General features: G+C 43.6%; 1 protein-coding gene and 1 long non-coding RNA gene across 9 annotated transcripts in view; one reads left to right on the top strand and one right to left on the bottom strand.

The window, feature by feature from the left end:
- The window catches only part of RAB30 (RAB30, member RAS oncogene family), a 50,647-nt gene that overhangs the window by 7,932 nt on the left and 21,421 nt on the right, over positions 1-21,294 (top strand). The window contains exon 1 of one of the 8 annotated variants that reach the window (XM_088140508.1): positions 17,098-17,273. The exons of 6 other annotated variants lie outside the window; for them this stretch is intronic. The gene's annotated coding sequence lies outside the window, so the exon portion shown is untranslated. Of the gene's footprint in view, positions 1-17,097; positions 17,274-17,326; positions 17,352-21,294 lie in introns of those variants that run through there. One more of the 8 variants, XM_088140510.1, reaches the window with a different exon arrangement.
- On the bottom strand, positions 1,692-14,867 carry LOC148216041 (uncharacterized). Its single transcript, XR_015796073.1, has 3 exons — positions 13,512-14,867; positions 12,307-12,552; positions 1,692-4,792 (listed from the first exon to the last, which is right to left on the bottom strand). It is a non-coding gene; the product is annotated as an uncharacterized LOC148216041 (long non-coding RNA).

Genomic DNA, 21,294 nt, shown 5'->3' with positions numbered 1-21,294 from the left:
GGAAGAGGAGGAGTAAACTTCTCCATCCACATTTTCTAAACCATCTGTGATTTTAGACACCTCTATCGTATTCCCCCTTACTCATCTTCCCTCGAAGCTGAAAAGCCCCAACTACTGCATTTTTTTCTTATAAAGGATGTACTATAACCTTTGGCAGAGATACTGTACCCTAATGGTTTTAGTTCCCATTATTTGCACCTTCTTTCTCAGGCTCTACAATAACTTTTTTGCATGCGATTACCATGTCTGCAGCTGGTATTCTAAAAACAGTCTCACTACAGATTTCTATCAGGAGATAATTTATACTGAATTCCATTTCTCTTGATTCTAGGCATGGAATTTGTCTTTTTTTCCTGTTTTCTTTTATAGCACATCCATGAGTTGACATTTTCATTCCCCTATCAACAGTGATTTCAACATCCCTTTCCCCATCCTGGCTGTTCATGTCCAGCTTAGAGTCTAACTGAAGCATATGTGGACTTCAGAATTCATTAGCATAACCTTCCCCCCAAAAATATCCCATTAAAAGACTGGAAGACATGGTGCCTTTTTTCCAAATGATTTGAATATCAAACTCCATTCAGTTAGGCAAAATCAAGCAAGCCAGAACCCCAGAGATTTTAGTAAGATATCTTGAATGCTAATCTGGGGGTAAATACAGAAGATTGGGAACAGTAAGAGGAATGTCGCAGCCCCATTGATAGCAAACTCATTAAGGCAGTGTCTTTTGGAAAGATGTGAAATGTTTTTTCCCAGATTTCTCTCCACGTGGATTGAGTTGCTGTTAATGAGATGAGCTGCTAACTGACTTGCCTGCTGCTAACTCTTGTACTCATCTGTCAGGAGGAAGGGATGATTATTAGCGGACCTGATATGTGGACTTTGTAAGTCCACTGAATTCAGACTGATGCAGAGGCAAGTCTTGGAAACTCAAACTTGTCATGCTTCAGCCCTAAAGGGCATGAGGAAAGATGTCAAGCCCCGTGCAGCTGGGCAAGGTCAATGAAGCAAGGTTGCAGTAGATCGTCTTTCATTTTAGTCTGGGGAAGATGCCGTATTGGAAACTAGAAGAGGAATTTCCCAGCCTTGTTTATAGTGATATCATTAAGGTGCAGACTCTTGAAATGATTTGAAATGTTTCTTCCCAGGTTTCTCGCCACCTTGGCTGAGTTGCCAATTATGAGATAAAGTATTAGCAGACTTGCTTTCTATCTCTTGATTGTTTATGCCAATTTTCTCTTCCCCTCCTTTCTCAGCCTCCCCACAGTCTCTTACATTAGGCTTGCTTGCTGTTTGAAGCAGGTAGGGAATAAAAGTCTCTCTTTCACCTTTCCCTTTTCCTCCTTTTGGTGGAGGACTAGCTTCCATGTTTCTTCCACAGTCCCAAGGACGCAGACTAATTTGTGCAGTTAAAAAAAAAAAAATCAGAAATCCAGTTCTTACAGATGCAGCGTATAGAAATCTTCTGTTGTAAATTGCTGCACAGTTCTAGAATGGCTAAATAAGATTGGAGCCGTTTGAAGAGGGGGAAGATGGCCAAATTGCTGGGATTCCAGATGGATCCCACTCGTAATACTGCCCCTTCTTTTTCCTCCGCTTTGTGACGTGATCTGTTCCATTTTGACCCTGAGAAATGTTCAATGTGCTCAGAACAGCCCGTGAGGCTCTCTAGACAAGTCTTTGATTTTTTGGTCTCTGGAGTTGCAGTTTAGGAGCTGCAGAAAGCTTCACATGGTACGTCTTTGTGGAATGCACCCATGGACTGGTCTCCTGCCCACTCAAGCTGGGTACAGCGCCAAGGGAGAGCAGAAGAACCAGATTTGCAGCACCAAAAATCGAGTTCTGAAGTGGAGAAAGTGTAGGAGAAAACCTATCCGTGTGATGGAATGGAATTATGAAGGCCAGGCTCAGGGAGATAAACATTTTCTTAGCTTGCCAGAACCGCGTGGGAGGATCAAGAGGATGAGACTGGCACCTCCCTGAGGAATTCACAGTGTTCTGGCTGGCATTACTTGGGAGTTGGGGTTTTAGTCTGGGAAGATTCTTGCTTGAGGTTGTAGCTAATAAACATAGCTGGACTGAATTGGCATTGTCTCTTGGAGTTCCTTGGGCTAGGCCTGACATCAATCTTCCCAAGAAAATGTTTATCTCCCTGAGCCTGGCCTTCATAATTCCATTCCATCACACAACTTCATGAGAACTGAAGAGGCCCAATCACTGCAGATAATGCCTTGGTGGCTTCCCATAAAACTCTCAATAGAATCATTGTCTTAATTTGCCCTCTTGTCTAGGAGTAGAAGTACAAACTGGATATGAGCCAGTGCTGTGACGGGGCTGCGAAAAAGACAAATGCAATTTTAGCTGCATTAACAGAAATAGAAGATAAATAGCTGCATTAACATTTCAAAAATCACAGGAAATAACAATTCTACTCTATTCTGCGTTGATTGGACTTCTGTCACCCTAGAGGCGGATAATAATTTTAAATTACAAGATTTTGCTTTCAGTTAGGAAAAATTTCTTAACAGTAAGAACAGATTGACAGTGGGAACAATTATCCAGAAAAGGTGGTTGATTCCTTCGTGTTGAAATTTTTTAAGGAGAAGTTATTTGTAACTGTATATTTCTGTGAGAAGATCTAGACTATGTAAAGGCCAATGGCGCCTATTAAATGCTAGATATTTTCTTTTTTTGCAATTTTATGCCATTATTCTGCAAAGAATTTGGGTATCCAGGTTAAGATGGTGGGAAAATCTGAGTTATCTACATGTTTATTTATTTAGCCTCCCCTGTGTCAGTTCATAGTTTCTCTGGTCTCCTCCAGCCTCTGGCTAGGTTAATATTCACAGTTCTGGCTTAAAATGCTAACCTGGCTTTTAAAACGTTTCAGTCCTAGTTAATCATGAATCCTAGTTAGCCCTGAGCTTAGCTAAGACTATATCAGTGTCAACCATAATAGTGGTTACACTAAGATTGCTAAGCTTTATTTTTAGGATTTTTCTCTTCTCTTGAATAAATAATAAAATAAAATCTAGAAAAAAGCTCAAGTAGGAAACACAAAAGGCAGGAGGTACAACTCTCGATATTAAAGTATTCAAAAACTCACTCAAGAGCAACAACTCCCAGAAAACAATGAGAATTTAAACGATCTGTTGAAGGGAAAAGGGAAGACAGGGAGCTGTATTTATTGTTAATGGAAGTGCCGAAAGGTAGGTGCCATCACAGCGAAGGCCCTGCTCTACATACCCTCAACTTTGACTTCATAAAGTGTGGGTAGGAAGAAATTCATAATAGGAGAAGGCTTTTAAAGGTAAAGAATGGAGTTCTGCTTATTTCTTTCATTATTCACGTGACATCTCGCGCAAATATTCATGCAACCACCCAGCTCTAGGTGGTTAGCAATCAATGAACAGCATAAACTTCCCTAAAGTGAAATCCTTCCAAAATTCTCAGAATTTGATGTCAAAAGAGTGCCACATAAATGATTCAGTAAAAATTTTAACTGCAAAGTGCTAAGGCCAGTGGAATAAAACTACTTTTGCTGATCTCTTAAAGACAGATGTTGGAGTTGGGCGGCTTATAAATTCAGATAACATACTAATATTATTACAGGTGGTCCTTGCTTAATGATGGTAATTGGGACTGGAATTTCTGTTGCTAAGTGATGCGGTCATAAAGTGCGACATCATGTGACCGCATCATTTAGCGACAGCAAGCCTAGCAGTCCGCATTGCCGTCATTAAGCAAGGGTTGTGGATCGTTAAGCAAGGACCTCACGTGACCACGACTTGCAGCTTCCTGCTGGCTTCCCACAAGCAAAGTCAATGGGGAAGCCGGCAGGAAGTTGCAAGTCCCAGGCAGCTGGCAAGCAGGCCAGTGAGTGGGTGAGTACTACGGAGTGAGGTGGGGTGGGGGGTGCTGGGCTGAGTGCATGCAGGCTGGGGAGTGGGTGCTGCTGTTGTGCTACATGAGTGTGTGCAGGGAGGGGGTGCTGCTGTACCACACGAGTGCAGCTGGATGGGGGAGGGGGTGCTGCAGCATGAGCACGCGTTTCAGAGTATGAGATCCCTGGGATCTTGTACTCGGTAGTGGATCTGCTCATGAGAAAAAGCAGCAGGAGTGACTTCCAACCTTCCCTGCCGGCTTCCCCGTGGACTTTGCTTGTGGGAAGCCAGCAGAGAAGGTCGCAAATGGCGCTCATGTGACTGTGGAGCGCTGCAACTGTATAAGCTAGTTGCCAAGTGCCCGGATTGCGATCGCATGACTGCAGGGGTGCTGGGATGGCCAGAACTTCGAGGACCGGTCATAAGTACCAGTCATTCAGCACCATTGCAACTTTGAACAGTCGCTGAAGGAGTGGTTGTTAACCAAAGACTACCTGTAATAATAATAGCAGCCATATTGGCTTCTTGGAGTAAGCTCTTCCAGAGTGATGGGGCTACAACTGAGAAGGTTTGCCTTTTGGACCCCTACTCCTCATACCTCTTGGGAGAAGAAATCTGAAACGTTGCCTCTTGACTCAAATGCAAGGATAGGCTGATCCTGTTTAGAGAAGATGCCCCTCGGTGTACCTAGGACCCAAGTTATGTTAGCCAAATGATGTCATAGATAGCTACCTTATTCCAAAATTGTGTCTTCCAGATGTGCAGGATTCCAGTTCTCATAATCTGGTTGAGGATTATAATCCAGTGTGTTTGAAGGACCACCTCTGGCTGGAAAGTTGAGATAAAGTCTTCTAGTAGAGCTCTGTTCTCCGAATGTGAGTCCTTATAGACATGAATAGCAGAAGCCACTGGTAAGAGAGAAGTATTAGTGAAGGGATCTCATGTTTTGCAGGAGGACAGAAAATTGAGGAGGTGGATAAAAATCTAAGGAGAATTAAGCAAATAGCTAGGAGACTAAGGATGCTGTGGGGAAAGCAGGATGAACTTGTTTAGGGGGAAAAACGGAAAGGAAGAAATGGAAATATGGTCTCTACTGAAAGATGGTGTATGCAGCCCTGAATGAACCATTAAGCAAAATAAGCCTCCACTTAAGGCACCAAGGGAAGGGGGGAACCACAGATTCCCCCCCCCCCCGTTATACCCTTAACTCTTTCACTGCCATGCTAGAGTTTAGTCAGGTTTTTTTGTAATTGTCTTTATCTGCTGTGTTCGACTTTAGTCTGCATTGTTAACAAAGCTTTCTTTGGCATGAGGAGGGACTACAGTTTAAAAGTTTGGTTTGAAGTTGTCAAAGGTCACCTTCATTTCCGTCTCATGGCGTGAGAGTTTTGCTTCTGTTGAGGGGTGCCATTGTTGGGCTGGGCTTAGGGCATTGGTTGGCCTTAATCCAGCCCTGGGGTGTGTGTGTGTGTAAAAGGGAGAGTGTTGCATGACTGCCTCCCCCCCATACCTCTGAACACCCACTGTCAGGAACAACCCCATGGAGATGTTTGTGGAAGGTCAGCAGCCTCTGAATGCTCTTCTCCAAAGCAGAATATTTGGTTAGTCCCACTGTGGTCCAATCTACCCAGGACAATTTGTTTCTCTTCTTCACTCTGGAAACTAAATTTTGACCAGAAAATCCACGAACTGTATCTCTAGTCTAGCACAACATTTTTTTTTTAAAAGCAATTGCTTCCAAACCCTTAAAGGCTACTATCTGTAGCCAAGCTCAGTAGAGATGTCGCTGGTGTCCTGGTGCCAATCTTCTTGTGCTCTTTGCAAGAACTTCTAGCGTGAGCTGCAAAATACTGAATGTTCCTTGTGTGCTAAAACAGCGGTGTGTTTAATAGAATTCAGCAGAGAGCGAGAGGGGGGAAGATGACCCCAAAGGGGTTTTGTACTTAAGGAGGTGTGTTTGCCTGTTGCCAGGCTGCAGGGAGAAGCAAATCATGCTGGGCATCTTAATAAAAGTTTCACCTCTTTTTGAAGCCAAGGACATAACTGGACCAAAGGCATTGAGGAAGCAAGGCTCATAGCTGAACTTTCAAGACCATCAGGTAGTATCTCCCATCTTTAACACTGGACACACTAGGGATTTGGGACCTGAGATCTCTGTCTGTTTTTGACTTACAAGAATCCCTGTTATCTTTTTACTTTTTTTTTCCCTTCGCCCTCTCATACACAAAATGCACATGTTTACTTTTTAGATGCATTGGACAAATTAAAAAAAAAATGATTCATGACAATACCAGAAAAACTTATTCTTTTTTAAGGGGAAAAAACAGAACAGCAGCAACAAATCCCTTTCTGAGAATAGAAGCTTCATCTGGAAGACTTTCTAGTCCACCTCTTGTTTTAATGTGCTAGTTTCTTTTTTAATTATAGAGACATTACTTTTTTAAAAAGGCAAATGTGCATCAACTCTCTCTCTCTATACACACACAGTTTATAAATTAATATTTATAAATTAATATTTCGTGTGTGTGTGTTTACATATATAAAGATAGCATCTGTTCTGATGCTTTTGTTTTTTTTTAATTTGCAAGGATTTATAAATAATGGATACATACACAGCTTTTTATGCTGGTCTATGACCGTAATAAAGATTTGATTTGATACACAGCTTTGTGCATAAGATAGTTCTTTGTTCTGTTCCATCCTGTGCCCCACTCCCATTTTTCTCCTATGTAATATGTAGTCATGAGGTTCTTCAAACACTTACAGTGGATAGATCCATACTGAAAATGATTTTTTTTTTAGTTCAAAGGAAGTTGTGGGGTGGCATATTGTAGATTTGAACTCATTTTGCCTAAAAGAAAAACCTTCTGAATAGTGGGTGGGTGGGTTTATCAGACGTATGGCTTTGGATATAAAACTCACAGCACTGAACTGGAGTTGTGAAGATTCCAGTCTTTGCTCAGAGATAAAGTACCGTGAAACATGTTGGTCCAGTTTCTACTTCTGACCCTAACCTACCTTTCAGGGTTGTTATGAGCATAAAAATCTTTGACTCCTTGGTGAAAGAGCTTGGATTGAAACTAACAATGAGCACAGCATGAATAAACTTGAGAAGCAGGAGCTCCATGGTCTGATCTTTGTCATCCCTTTCTGTGTTTTTTTATTTCAAAGCAGACCATTGGAATGAAATGAGGGATTTTTAATCCAGCTTGATTTGCAACCTTATCTGATTAAGCCCCACCTGGACACACAATGATTTCTTTGCATGCGTGCGTAGACCACAAACAGGAAGGTCCAAGAAGGTCCAGGCAGTATGCATAGCGATAATTACTTATTAATGGGCTTATCATCCTATCAGCTGTTGGAGAGTAAAGGGAGCCTTTATCTCATTCGCCCTTGCTGCAACCTTGAGCGGTGAGCAAAAATGTTCTGTGCTTTTCCCTGATTATGAGTTGCCAAAATTGGGACAGTGGGGAGAGAGTGCTAGTAAGGTCCTGACATGTCACAAAATAAGGCTATTGGGTGGCATTTGGTGACCATACAGAAATGCCCCTTAGTTTTGCTGGCAGAGGGCACCAGTGGTTTGCTGTTGGCTTCTTCCAGAGGTTTCAACCACAGGGTTTCCTGGTGGTCTCCTTTCCATTACAAGATCATTCAAGTTCAACCAGGTGCTGCTGCTATAGGACTGCAACTAATTTCAAAATAAAGATGCCCTCAACATGAGCTTGATTCCCAGTGACACATCCATGCAGTTCTCTTGGGATGATATGGAAACCGTTTCCCATGGCCGTCTTCAGAGGCGTTCTGTTCTTCCCAGTGTAAATTTGGGGAAACCAGAACGGGAGATCCCTGCATTGGAATCTATGGGCCCTTTGAAAAAGGCGTCTGCTGTGTGCCTCCCAAAGTGGATAGGAAAAGCGCAACTTATTTTTTTATAACATTCCGTGGTACTGACGTTTAATACATTTTTGTTTAATCAGACCAAATGCGTTATTCCATCCACTTGTTATTATTTTGGGGTATTTACTACCTAAGCTAAAAGGAAGTTTTACTTATCTGTAACAAATTTAATATTTAAATTATAATTGGGTGTTTTTTTTCCAACTCCTCCTTTCTTTGGTTATGTATCTCAAAGCTACCAGGGCCAGGAGATGATGCTATAGAGCAGTGTTTCTCAACCTTGGCCACTTGAAGATGTGTGGACTTCAATCCCCAGAATTCCCCAGCTTTGCTGGCTAGGGAATTCTGGGAGTTGAAGTCCACACATCTTCAAGCAGCCAAGGTTGAGAAACACTGCTATGGAGTTTAATCTCCCTTTTTCCTCCTCCTCCTCCTCCTCCTCCTCCTCCATCATCATCATTTTCATCATCACCACAATGACTAGTTTACAGCCAACTAAATGCTCAGATGCTGAGATGCCTATTTCTCCCACAAGGGGGAGATGTTCCTCAGGAAGATAAGAAGGAAAGTATTACATAACCCACGCATTTCACCAAGGCAGGAAGAGGGGGCCAGGGTTTGCAAAAGGAAGAGGAGTTTCCCCCATCCCACCTTTCATCCAGCAGGCTCCACCTTCCCAGTCACTAAAGCATCTCCCCGGTACACATAGCGTGATGGTGTAATGGTATGTGGAACGACCTTGGGAGACAGGGAAGAGCCGCAGCCAGGGGAAGGGTCGGATAAGAGGCAGCTGAGCCCCCAGCAGGAATGGGGCATGGCAAATGTCTCAGAAGGGACCCTCCCTAGTTTCTTGATTGATGTCGGCCTTGCAAGGTAGTCCAGACAAGAAGCATGCCCAGGTGAACTATTTCTACCTTATTGTAAGGTTACATTGACAGAATCTTACAAGTCTGAAAGTACATCTCTCCCCCCTCATTTTTACAGTCCAAGAAAGTCGGGAGGGTCCCTTCTAAGATGTTTGCCACGTCCCCATTCCTTCTGCAGGCTCAGCTGCCTCTTATCCAACCGTTCTCCTGGCTGTGGCTCTTCCCCCTGTCTCCCAAGGTCATTCCCACATACCATTACAGATGGCTGGGTTCCTAGACTGTTAGAGATGCAGGAGAAGGTTATATAGACCACCAGCTGCAAGGTTCTCTGATAGCAAATTCACCGCAAGGCTGTTGGAAAGAAGCTCAAAAAGTACTAGGGGATAAATCAGTTCTAACTGGAAAATAGTAACCTTGTAACCACCCCTCCCCTCCTTTCCTCTCCATAAATCTCGCTAAAGAAAACTCCGCGGGAACCTTGCTTTGAAAGAATTCATTTCCATCTGTGCCAGCTTCCCCTAGGGGAGTGGCAGATCAAACATCATTTGGGAGGGGGAGATTCACAGTGGGAAGAGTGGCTGTTGCAACTACTGCAGATGCTGCCAAGGGAGGGCCTCATGTGTTGGAGAGGGCCATGCAAGCTCTTTGAAAGCGATCAAGATTTTGTGTGCCAGAAACTGATGAATTCTCCTCCCTGTTTTGTGTAACGATGAGCCAGTGCAATGTAACGGTTGACAGATCAAGATTGGAGAAGCCAGTAAGTGCTTACAGAGCCCTACAAGAACAGTATCGTTTGAAACTGCAAATTCTCTCTTTATAATAACCCTCAAACACTGTGTAATTTAGATAGCTAATTTCACAGCCTTCCAGTTTCTATATGTTCAGTTGTAATCTTTGAACGGAGTGTTAAAGCCCACACATTTTGGTATAACCTTCAGGACGCCGATAGAGTACCTCTTGGAGAAGCCAGTATCTTTCCCTTCCTCCAAACAGTTGAAGACACAACCATACAGACACACCTGTGTGTGTTGAGATATAGTTAGCTTCACACATTGCACCAAGAAAGGATTGGTTTGGTTGCTGGATGATTAAAGCACAACAGGTTCTTAGGTGTCTAGGCCAAGCCATGATGAGATCGAGATGATGACATACATGGCATGACATCTTCACGTAAATTATGCAGAAGATGTTCTCCTGCAAGTACATCATTTCAGTTAGCTATGAAATGATGTCCTGCTGCTCAGGTCATTATTCTGACATCGTAGAATCTTGGACCAGATACTACATTATGGTTCACCCAACATACTAATCACTAAACCATGATTTGCAAATCATAGCAGCTGGGTATGTGCCCAAACTTCACTGACCTAGTGTCAGTGATACGTACACACATGCTGAGTTATGGTTTATTTTAACCATAAATTATGGGACACTTCTTATATTTAGCTGTCACAACATTTATATATCAGGATATAATAATACTAATGCTAGTAATAATAATTCATGCTACTTGAAGTAGTTCACATTAATAAAACATACAAATAAAATAGAACAATAAGTATCGTAAAAAACTGTCCAACCATTGCGTGAAAACTAGTTAAAAATACTTTAGAATTAAAATATTCCAAAAGGAACACGTCTTAGTGGCCTTGTTCATATATAACAGGAATTGTGCCACAGTTTTCAAACTACAATTTGCTTGTTTAGTTATGCAGTATCTGAGCCAAGCCAGGATGTGATGTAGAATAGAGACAAGAAGTGTGATAGACAAAGTTCCCCTAAATCCAAGGCAAAGTATTGGAGCCTTGGAGGAGACGTAGGTCTCTGGTGTCCACGTTGACCTCATAGTTAGGTTGGGAGTCCTCCAACATCGGAGGCGTGGAGGCTTTCCAAGAGTTGAGGAATTTCTCTGAGCTACAGCCACGGGGTCACAGGGGGTAGGGTCTCGTGCAAGCCTCTTGTTTGAGAAACTGGGAACGGGACTAGCGTCTGACCTCTAAATACCAAGCCCTGCCTTTGAATCTCCAGAGCATAATAAAATACCTGTTTCCCAGAAGAAAAAACTGAGGAGCCAAACTGAAGCACCCAAGAAATGGAGACCAGGGCAGGAAGTATGTTGGGTCTCAAATGCCAAACAAGTAGCTGGCATTAAAACAACCCTTTCCCAGCAGGAAAAAATGGAAGTCTGGAATATACACCTGCCTGCACATGTATACATGCACACACGCCCTTCGGATTCAGCCAGGCATCGCAGGTAGCCATCTGGCACCCAAACTTTTGAATGTAAGAAAGACTTTCTAAGCTGCTTAAGAGTGTACTCTTTTCTACACCCAAGTAGGCCGCCTATCTCTAATTACTCAGGTCCTCCCTCCCTCCCTCTTCCTCCTCCTCCCCTCACTCTCACTCTCTTCCTTCCTTCCCCCCTTCCTCCCTCTCACTCCTTTCCTTCCTTCCTTCCTCCCTCATCCATCCATCCTTCCTTCCATCCTGCCTCCCCCTCCCTCCCTCCATCCTCCCTCCCCCTCCTTCCCTCCCTCCGCCTGCCTGCCTGCCTTCCTTCCCCCTCCCTCCCTCCCTCCCTCCCTTCCTTCCTTCCTTCCTTTCATCCAGCCTCCCCCTTCCTCCCTCCCTCCCTCCCTCCGCCTGCCTGCCTGCCTCCTTCCCTTCCCCCTCCCTATCCCACCAATCTTTTCAGGCAATTATTTCATCACATAATTTCCCCTTTTTTAAGCAACAAATTATTTTCTCTTTTTCACCTGGCCCCTTTGCTTCTGTTCCAGCACTGAATTGTCCTTCTGGGGTCATATATATGAGATGGGGGCTATATAAATCCAACAGACAAGTAAATAAGTGCCATTCCCCACCCCCACCCCCCTCCCTGTTGTTACTCAAAAAGGCTTCGTTGAGGCTTGGGAGTCTGGCAAAAGCCATCTGGGGAAATAGTCTGGAAAAAATTATTTTCGTTCAAGGGCTGGAGCAGCGCTAATGAAAACTCTTATTTGAGGGATAACTAGAAATGTTTTTAAATAGTTTTGCCCAAGCTTCCCCCCCTCCTTGACTTGGAAAACAACGTGGAAGAATTTGTTTGGACCTCTGTGCTATTTGTCATGTATCCCTACCTTTGTCAAACTTTTTCCACAAGCTTGAAAATAAATGCTGCTGCTGCTGCTTGAAGAGTTGCCTGAACTTTAAAGGATTGTCTCTTTAAAGCAGCTGCATCTTTTTTCAGGTTGGCCCAGAAATCTGAAAAAAAAGGGGATGGTTGGAATTGCATCGAAGGGGTGCTTTGTATGTGTGGGGTCTGGAGCACTTGGGAACGAGTTTGAAAGCACGCATGGCTTCACCTTTTATCAACCCTGGACTACCACTCCCATCACCTCTAAGCCCTGGGTGATTGTTGAAGCCAAAGTTTCTCAACCTTGGCGACTTTAAGATGTGTGGACTTCAACTCCCAGAATTCCCCAGCCAGCCATGCTGGCTGGGGAATTCTGGGAGTTGAAATCCACAGACACAAAGGTTGAGAAATATTGGTCTAAGCAACTGGGATTTGTATTCCACATAATCTTGGAGATGGAACTTGCTATAGTAGTAACCTGCTACCTCGTAATAACTATAATAGTAGCTTGCTGCCTAGATTTGTCAGAACAAACTGTTACCTTGGAAAAATATTAGGTTGGGCTTGTAGGAGATGATTCTGCCTGTTGTGTTTAGAAATCTAGAGATGGTCTGTACAAGTCCTCCTCCCATGTGTGGTCAGAGCAAGTGGGCCAGAAGATAGGTCTTTTCTGGTGGATATCCTGCCTTTCTTGCATTCTGGAAGTCACTTTTTCATTCAATTCAATGGTGGGTATTCATTTAGTAATATTGGCTCAGAGTCAGTAGCTGGGGGCAGGATAGAAATCCTGTAAAATAAATGAAATAAAATAAAAATACTCTTTGATTCTACGTTGTTCATTATAGATCTATATATCTGTATCTATATATTTTTCGCTTTTCCTCGGAAAGCTTGCATTATTTCTGTGGAGCGCTCCAGAGCGTTTGCAATATTTATCCGGGTAATTTCTGGAGCTGTTGCCTACTTAAAGATATCTTACCTGATTAACTGGCGCTTTTGAGTTATGGACTTAATAAAATCTGCCTACGTTTTCAAAAGAGGCAGAAGAGCAGACCTCCAAGAAAGAAAAGCATATTTGGATCCTTGTTTCATTTTATTCTCACGCAGGAAAAAAATTCCCTGACGTTTTTCCACCTTTGGGTTTTAAAATGGGCTAAAAACCAAACCCTCCTTGGGTGACCAGTTAATTAGAGGGCACTTGTAAGGATTGATTTTAAAACGGATGCTTAATGAGAAAAGGATTAAGGCTGGTGACCGAGATAAATTTTCCTTGGTTTCTCGGGCAAAAGGGAGAGATTTGTTGGAAGGATCTCTCTTCCTAACGTAGGTGGAACAGCTCAGCGTGAGCATGTTAGGAGTGCTGTGAGATTTGCAATAGTTGGTAATGGTTGTTATATTGACAGAAATATGGTAACATACAGGCTAAGAAATATTCAAATATTGGAAATAAGGGCTGCTACTCATACAAACTCACTAGGGAGCTGCATATAGCTGACATTTTATTTATTTTTTAATTTGGTAATTGTATTAAGCTTTGAGAGCATTATAATTCTCTTGGGTCCCGTCAGATGACACTCCTTTGTCGGTGGGACTCTCAACATGTCCCCTCTGCCGGACCTGATGGGACGGGTGGGGTCCCTCAAATAACCTGGTCCCATGCCATTTATACCAAAGAGAATCAAGGTGGGGCAATCTTGAGTTTCTTTCTCACCCTTTCCTCTGTTTCAGGGCTAAGCCAATGCTTACCTAACCGCCTTTGCATTTCTTCTTTGAGATGCTCTCTGTCGTCCTTCTCCTCCATACCATGACAAGCTCAATGATGTGTGCTTGCTGAGGACCTCCTTCTCAGAGAGGTCCTAAAGCACCCAGCTGGTCAATCTGGGAGTCCAGTTTGGCTTGGGGCCTGATCGAGCAGGAGCCTTCTTTGGTTCTTTGATCCTTAGGAGATATCAAGGACGGACTTTGCAATTCCTGCAGCACATTCTCTTAGCCTGCGTGTTGAATGAAATCAGTGGCTATTTTTAAAGCATTGTAAGTTTTCAAAGGATTCTTTAGCAAGCTTGATGGGTGGAGAATAAACTGCCTGGATTTTGTGCTAAATCTATTGGAACATGGTCATCAGCTTGGGGATGGTAATACTGGGCAAGGAAGAGGTGGGATGGCTCAGGGCCCCATATGCCCCCCTTTTTGTGGCTCTTAGAGGCCCCCCCCTTGGCAAGAGCATCCACGGGGAGTCAGTAAAGTCAAGATGGCTGCCACAGTCATCCAATCAAAGCCCTGGCTCTTTTTTACATGTGTCAGAACATGAATTCATGTAAAAAGGGGGTGGGGGCTTCAACAGCATAGTTCTGGCTCCCATGTTGACTTTTATTTACCCCCCTCCCCCACAGTAGACTCCTCTGGCTAGGCAAATCCATTTTCCTATAATTTCAAAGTGGGAAACAAGGGGGAAAAAGAGCACCATAAAATATGGGTGTTACAGTTAAAAAGCCACTGAAGTTTTCCGCTGGATTGCCTTGAACCGGTTAGTATCTCTTTGACCTTGTTCCCTTGTGTGACGTGTGAATTCCAACCATGGTTAAACTGCGATAAAGGATTGCCGTAACCACACTTAATTTGTCCATAAAGTTTGCAGTCACTTGACTTACATCGGCTGTGCCACAGAGCAGGGAGAAAGAAAAATCAATCTGTAGTTCATGTCCCCCCAGTTTCAACCTATATGCACAGAAAAAGAAGGAAGGCTGAGTTGCAGTATCTGTTGCTCCTGGCTCTATTTTTCACCCTGTAGGCATGCAAAATATAAAATAAGGACTACAGAACTGTGGGGGAGGTTCTCAGACTGGAAGGAAGGAAGGAAGGAAGGAAGGAAGGAAGGAAGGAAGGAAGGAAGGAAGGAAGGAAGGAAGGAAGGAAGGAAGGAAGGAAGGAAGGAAGGAGATGAACTATGGTCAGTTGCAACAGAGGTCTAGAGAGGAACCTGCAAACGGCTTCTCCCTGTGCCAAGTGTCTCTTAACTGTGGTTTATCCTAAGCATGGCATCATGTCTCATGGCAAACACGCCTTCTGTTTCATCTACTTCACAGGATTGTTGTGAAGGTAAGATGCCAGAGTTATGCTGCCCTGAACTCTCAAAAAAAAATAAAAATGGAATAATGCATACCAACTCAAAATCAAAACTATCTGGTTAATTTGCAGCTGGAAAGCAGTGGTCCGCAAGGGGGGCATCTTCTCCCCTGCTGAAATATCTCACGTTCCACTTCTTTTCTATATACATCTCCTTCCAAATGGCTGAATCATGTTTGGAAACATTGAATTTCTACCCTTTAAAAAGGCTCTTTTCTATATCCTCCTCTCCTTTCTGGAGGAGCCAACAGCTTTGGAAAGCAGAGGTGGAAACTCTTGGATGTTGGCTTTTCTGCACGGTGCATATTCTGGCTGGCTGCATTGCTGCTTCTGGGTGGCTATTTCATGCTGCATGCAGCGGCGGGGGGGGGACAGGAGGACCAATCCATTCCCTCTACATGGCCATAGAAAAAGGGGATGCTTGGATGCTGACCTCCTTTGCCTAGGCAATATCCTGGAGAATCCTCCCTAACTAGTAAAGACACAGTTTTGAGATCAGCTCTATATCAGTCCGGCTAAGACTGAATTCCTGATTGAATTTTCTGAGTGATGTGGAAGAAGCCTGAAGGGTGAGGTCATGCTTATATTCCTCTATCAGCTGATGTGGCTAAACAGCTATTCTTCTGACAAGCCGTTTGAGATAAACACTAGAAGGAATGCATTAGTGATAACTAAGTATTCTGCAGCTAACCGCTGTTAAAGACACAGCGGTGCTTTTAGTACAGGATTTAGATAGATGCTAAGCCTAATGAATGTGTGGGTGTTTCTATACACACATTTGCCCCCATTCCCAAAAAAAAAAAGGAACAAGTTTCTGGTCCTTATGAAACGGAAAATAAAATGGCGTGATTTGGGGAAAAGTAGAGAGGTAGCAATTGACCCTGGGGGTCTGGAGGTGGGATTTTATGTTCTGCCTAGCCTTATAGATTAGCAAGAATATTATATATTTCTGGAAGGACAAGTCGTTCATAATTTGGCTTTTCTTGGTTGCAAAACAGTTTCCTCTCGGTAGCCAAAATCCTAACAGTAGCTTCCTTTCATCAGGTTTCTGTTCTGTTATGGGAGAAGGGGAAATTTCAGCCCAACCAAGGCTGCATATTACTGTATCTTTCCATGCTTCTAACTTAGGAAAGCACACAGACCCTGGGTTTTAGGTTGCTGAGAGCACAACATTGTCTTCAATATATAGAAATCCAGTATTTGGAATAGAGAACTGGAAGGGGCCATTAAGATCTTGGAAATGCAGGCCCTGGGTTTGAATGTAGGCAACAATGGGTGGCCCACCATCTCTCTAGATCAGTGTTTCTCAGCCTTGAGAACTTTAAGAGGTGTGGATGTCAACTCCCAGAATTCCCCAGCCAGCATGGCTGGCTGGGGAATTCTGAGAGTTGAAGTCCACACCTCTTAAAGTTCTCAAGGTTGAGAAATACTGCTCTAGGTAATTGGTTCTACTGTCAGCCTCCTTGTACTAATAAGAATTAGAATCAGCCTTCCTGGACCTTGGTTCCACAGTATTACATTGTGTCTTGGCCTCTGGAATGATGCAAAACAGGTCTTCCCCATCTTCTGCGTGATATCCCTTCAGACATAAAGAATGTGGTTGTATTCCTCCTCAATCTTCTGAAGGTTAAACCATCCCAGCTCCTTCAGAGTCTCTTCACAGCTCATAGTTCCTAGTCCCCCATCTTCCTCATTGCTGTTGTCCAAACCTCTTTTTCCCATTTGTCTAAATCCTTACAGGGTGGGGACCAGAATCAGATGCAATATTTGAGGTGGGGTCTCACCAACCCTGCCTCCAAAACCTTTGGTTTCCTCCTTGCCCTGGGCCTCCAGAAGCCTTAGTGGGGGTGGGGGACAGTTGTCCTAGCTGACTTGGAGCATTTTGACAACCTTGATGTGGCATTCCAGAGCAAAGCAATGTATCTGTGGCAACCAGAGGATCTCAGTAAATATTTATACTGCAGAGAGAGCATTTCATGCCTAATCTCCTTTGTCCCTTTCCAGTACATGTTTGGCCTTCTCTCGGTCTTCAGTTTCCCATAGATTAGCAACCAGCAATCTAAGTTCTTTTTTTCTTCCTAATTTTTCTCCTTCCACCACCCCCTCAGCATGTTTTTTTCCTCTGTCACACGTCTGCTCAAACAAGGACCAAGGTCCTTATCGATGTGGCCGTGCAATCACACACATCCAGAAAAAGAGAGGCAGGGAGGAGAGAGCAGAAGGTCAGATTCACGAACATATTGAACGTTTAAGCTCTTGCAAGGCAAATGGGGTTGATGCTTCCATGATTTCTAAGCAACCTTTCTCCGATTTCCTGTCTTCTGGATGCGTTGAGCGGTTGGCGGTGCTGATTAGATTTACGGGTGTTGGAGACCAGCATATCTGGTGGGTGCCAGTTTGGAGACAACAATGCAGTGCTGATGTTTGCTGTGATGAAAGCCATAACACATGGAGGAGTGGAGAGTAAGATCTTCTTTGAATCAAGCTTCCAATGAACTTCTTGGCAATATTCCAGGAGTGGTTTGTAATGGCCTTTTTCCAGTATATTTTTCTTGACTTGCTGGTTTGACCTACTGCTCTGTTCCCTGGTGACCTCTCATCCAAATACTGGCCTGGTCTGATCCAAGTTTAGCTAGGGGATGCCATTTATCTGGGCCTATAAAAGGGATAAAATATTTATTTATAAAGGAATACTTTGCAGGGCAGTTGCTGATTATGGCTTCCTGTTACATGTTCTTTCCTTCTCCGTGGACATGCAGCAGCATTATTCTTTCATATTTTAACTCTGGGGCGTGCACATTTGGGAGGTATTTATTTAATCGATTTATATGGCCGTTCAGCTTACATTGGGTGGCTAACATTGGGTTAAAAACAAATGAAGAAAAAATAAGTGAAGCAAAAATGGAAAACGTTAACACATCTGGGGGCCAACCGCAATCATTCTCTTAGCTACCAAAACCATGTGCTTTGCTTCTCTGCAACGGTTGGGTTGTTTGCGTAATTAAGGACTTGTTTAAGACAAAAGAGGATATTTTTCTTTTTCTATTTTTGTCTTCTTCTTAAGAAAACAGAAACTTACATTGCAGGTGAATATTTGGCCAGAGAATCTTCCACACCTTTGAAACAGTCAAACGTCTAAGGCAGTTTAACCTGCTAACCTATCGGTTGTGCATGTGGATATACGGGAAGGTTTGCGTTTCTGCTGGCTTTGCAAACTGAGTTTGGAGCTCACTGTTGCGAGGTGACAAGGCAAAATAGAAAATGCTGTGTGCCATCCTGGTATTTGAACAGGCTAATGAGTCCTCCGGTCCATAATCGTAGGCGAGGCATTAACGTGGAGTGATTTTTCTGAACCGGGTCATTCCCATCAGGATCTGATGACTTTCAGTATTTAGTGGAAGAAAGGTCATGCAACCTGACTATAAGGACAGTTCTTTCCCATGTTTTAAAACAGCTTCTCCAAACAGGTGTTTTTGGGATATATTCCATTCCCGCAGCTCCTAGACAATAACCTTTTGCTGTTGTGCATGAAATTTATTATTCCAACAGTCTGGAATGTGCACAGCACAGGGAGGAATCATTCTTAGAAGTATAGTGCTATCCTCTTGTTTGAATTGTCTTCTGAATGCGTTAGGATACACCTATCCATCACGCTATTCCCTTTAAGGGTACGCAACCTTATGCCAAGCACAGAACAAGAGTAAGAACTAGTGAGTTAAAAAAAAATTAAAGGCAGGAGATAGGAGAAAAGGAAAGGAAATATAACTAAAAGTAGTAAATACTATTTGCTGTACGGGTAGTCCTCACTTAACGACTGCAGTTAGGACCAGCAACTCGGTCATTAAGTGATGTGGTTGTTAAGTGAAACATGTGACCGCACCAGACTTACGACGTCAGTTCTGCTGTACTCTTGAAGCGAATCACCTGTGGCCATTAAACACAGTGTTGTGTGACCACGACTTGTGACTTCCTGCCAGCTGCCCCATTGACTTTCCTCGTTGGAAGCTGGCTGTAAAGCTTGCAAATGGCAATTTATTTATTTATTTATTTTTATTTATTTATTAATCAGATTTGTATAACTGCCCATCTTGCAGAAAAGTAACTCTGAGTGGCTTACAACAATCCAATAAAAACAATATATATAATTGATATAAAAATATAAAATCAATATTAAAAGATAAATATGATAAAAAACAAATATACGAACCCTAGGAAGGAGAGAATACAGATAGGTAACTTAACAATGGAGCCATCTAAGCGTGATTCTGGTTCTCTGGGTGCCCCAGGCCTGGTGACAATAACCAGGTCTTGAGGGACTTCTGGAAAGTCAAAAGGGATGGAGCTAATCTAATATTGTGGTGAAGAATGTTCCACAAGGCGGGTGCCACAACAGAGAAGGCCCAATGCCTGGGACCCACCACATGTACGTGCCTAGCTGATGGTACTCTCAATATGCCATCTTTGCTAGATCTGATGGGGTGGGCTGATATAGTCAGGGAGATGTGATCCCTCAGATAATTTGGTCTCATGCCATGAAGGGCTTTAAAGGTTAAAACCAGCAGCTTGAATTGGACCTGGAAGCAAACTGGCAACCAATGCAGCTTGCGGAGCAGAGGCTCAGTATGCGCTGTTCTAGGAGCGCACATAACTGCCCACGTTGCTGCATTCTGTACTAGCTGAAGCTTCCAGATACAGTGGAACCTCGGTTCACGAACTGAATTGGTTCCGTGACTCTGGTCGCGACCCGAAGCAAATTTCCCCATAAGGTTCAATGTAATTATCGTTAATCCGTTCTGGCATGGAGGACAGGGAGACAGCTATTGCTTGGAGGGAGAGTCCCCCTCCCTACGACCACGTGTCAGGGGCGGAAAATGGCCGCGGATCACGTGTCAGGGGCGGAAAAATGGCCGCAGACCATGTGTCAGGGGCAGGAAAATGGCCGTGGACCGTGTCACAGGAGGGAAAATGGCCGTGGATCCTGTTTGTGACCCGATCCGGCGTTTGCGAACAGAGGCAAAATTTTGCGACCGGAGCTGTTCGTGACCCGAATTGGTCGTGAACAGAGGCGTTCATGACCCGTGGCACCACTGTACTCTTCAAGGGCAGCCCCATATAGAGCACATTATAGCAGTCCAATCTGGAGGTGACTAGGGCACGAGTGACTGTAAGCAGGGCCTGCTGGTCCAGGAATGGGTGCAACTGGTACACGAGACAAAGCTGTGCAAAGGCTCTCCTAGCCGCAATTGCCACCTGCTCCTTGAGCAGGAGTTGTGAGTCTAGGAGGACCCTCAGATTGTGCACTGGGTCTGTCTGGGATAGCGCCACCCCATCGAGCACCAAAGATGGCATATTCCCAAAACCAGTGGACCCCAAAACCCAGAGGGCAACCACGTGACTGTAGGGACACTGCAACTGTTGTAAGTTCAAGGATTGGTTATAAGCCTACTTTTTTAGCACCATTGTAAGTTCGATTGGTCGCTAAACAGGGTAGTTGTTAACCGAGGACTTCTCCATCTTTGCAAACCACTGTGGCTTCTATCACATTGATAGACTGCCACTTATTCCTCTTTCATATATTTGTTTTGTGATGTGATCGTCATTCATTCTCTCTCTATGACCAAACTACTTCCGAGCATTTTGTTTGTACAGACGCACTCTTTTCTATATAACAATTTTTACTCCATTCAAGAAACATTCATTCCTCATAATTGACCATGTACTACCTATCAGGTTACCTTTTAGAAGAAAACTGTCTGTCAGGCCTTTCCAGCAGGGTCAGGCACAAGACAGACAAAAAGAACAAGACATCAGCCATCTTGGTTGCGACCTCCAGCACTGAGATGTCATAGTTTCTTGGAAGAAATGATGTCTCTGAGCATGCCTGTTTTCAACCTAGCACTCTTATGGACCTCCTAAGATAAGATGACCATCTTTATGAAAGAAACCACACCACTGCTGAACCTGTTAGGGGTTAACCCCGTGCCAGGAAGATCTCATGACAGATCTCAACTCAGAAAAAGACAAACAGCATTCCTGCACAAATACATGCACACATTCTTGGAGGGACACAGAAGGAGAGGAAGAAGCATGTGCAGAAATGTACCGTAATAGGGCCTCCACACCTGTGTTCATCTGAGTGAGACTTTTATGCGTATTGTTGTGGGGTTAAACTGAAAACTTAAAAGGCTTACGAGTCATGTATTGATAGGTGGTATCAAAGTCTTTTCATAGTAGTGCTTTCTGCTATCTCCAACTTTTACGTTTGGGCAGTATCTTTAATCCTTTCTGTCAAATTCTCCCTGAAGAAGCAAAAATGCTCTTTTTCTTTCAATGGACTCTGTTTCGTCCACATTCTTTAATGGGGTAGTGAGTAACTTCTATACCTAAAGCAGGAGTGATACAGCTT

Source organism: Python bivittatus, unplaced genomic scaffold (genome assembly GCF_059951505.1).
Source record: "Python bivittatus isolate LINGU-HERP-01145 unplaced genomic scaffold, Pbiv_v1 ctg000340_np1212, whole genome shotgun sequence".
Lineage (NCBI taxonomy): Eukaryota > Metazoa > Chordata > Lepidosauria > Squamata > Pythonidae > Python > Python bivittatus.
The sequence above is the reverse complement of the archived record's forward strand: the minus strand, read 5'-3'. Positions and strand labels throughout refer to the sequence as shown.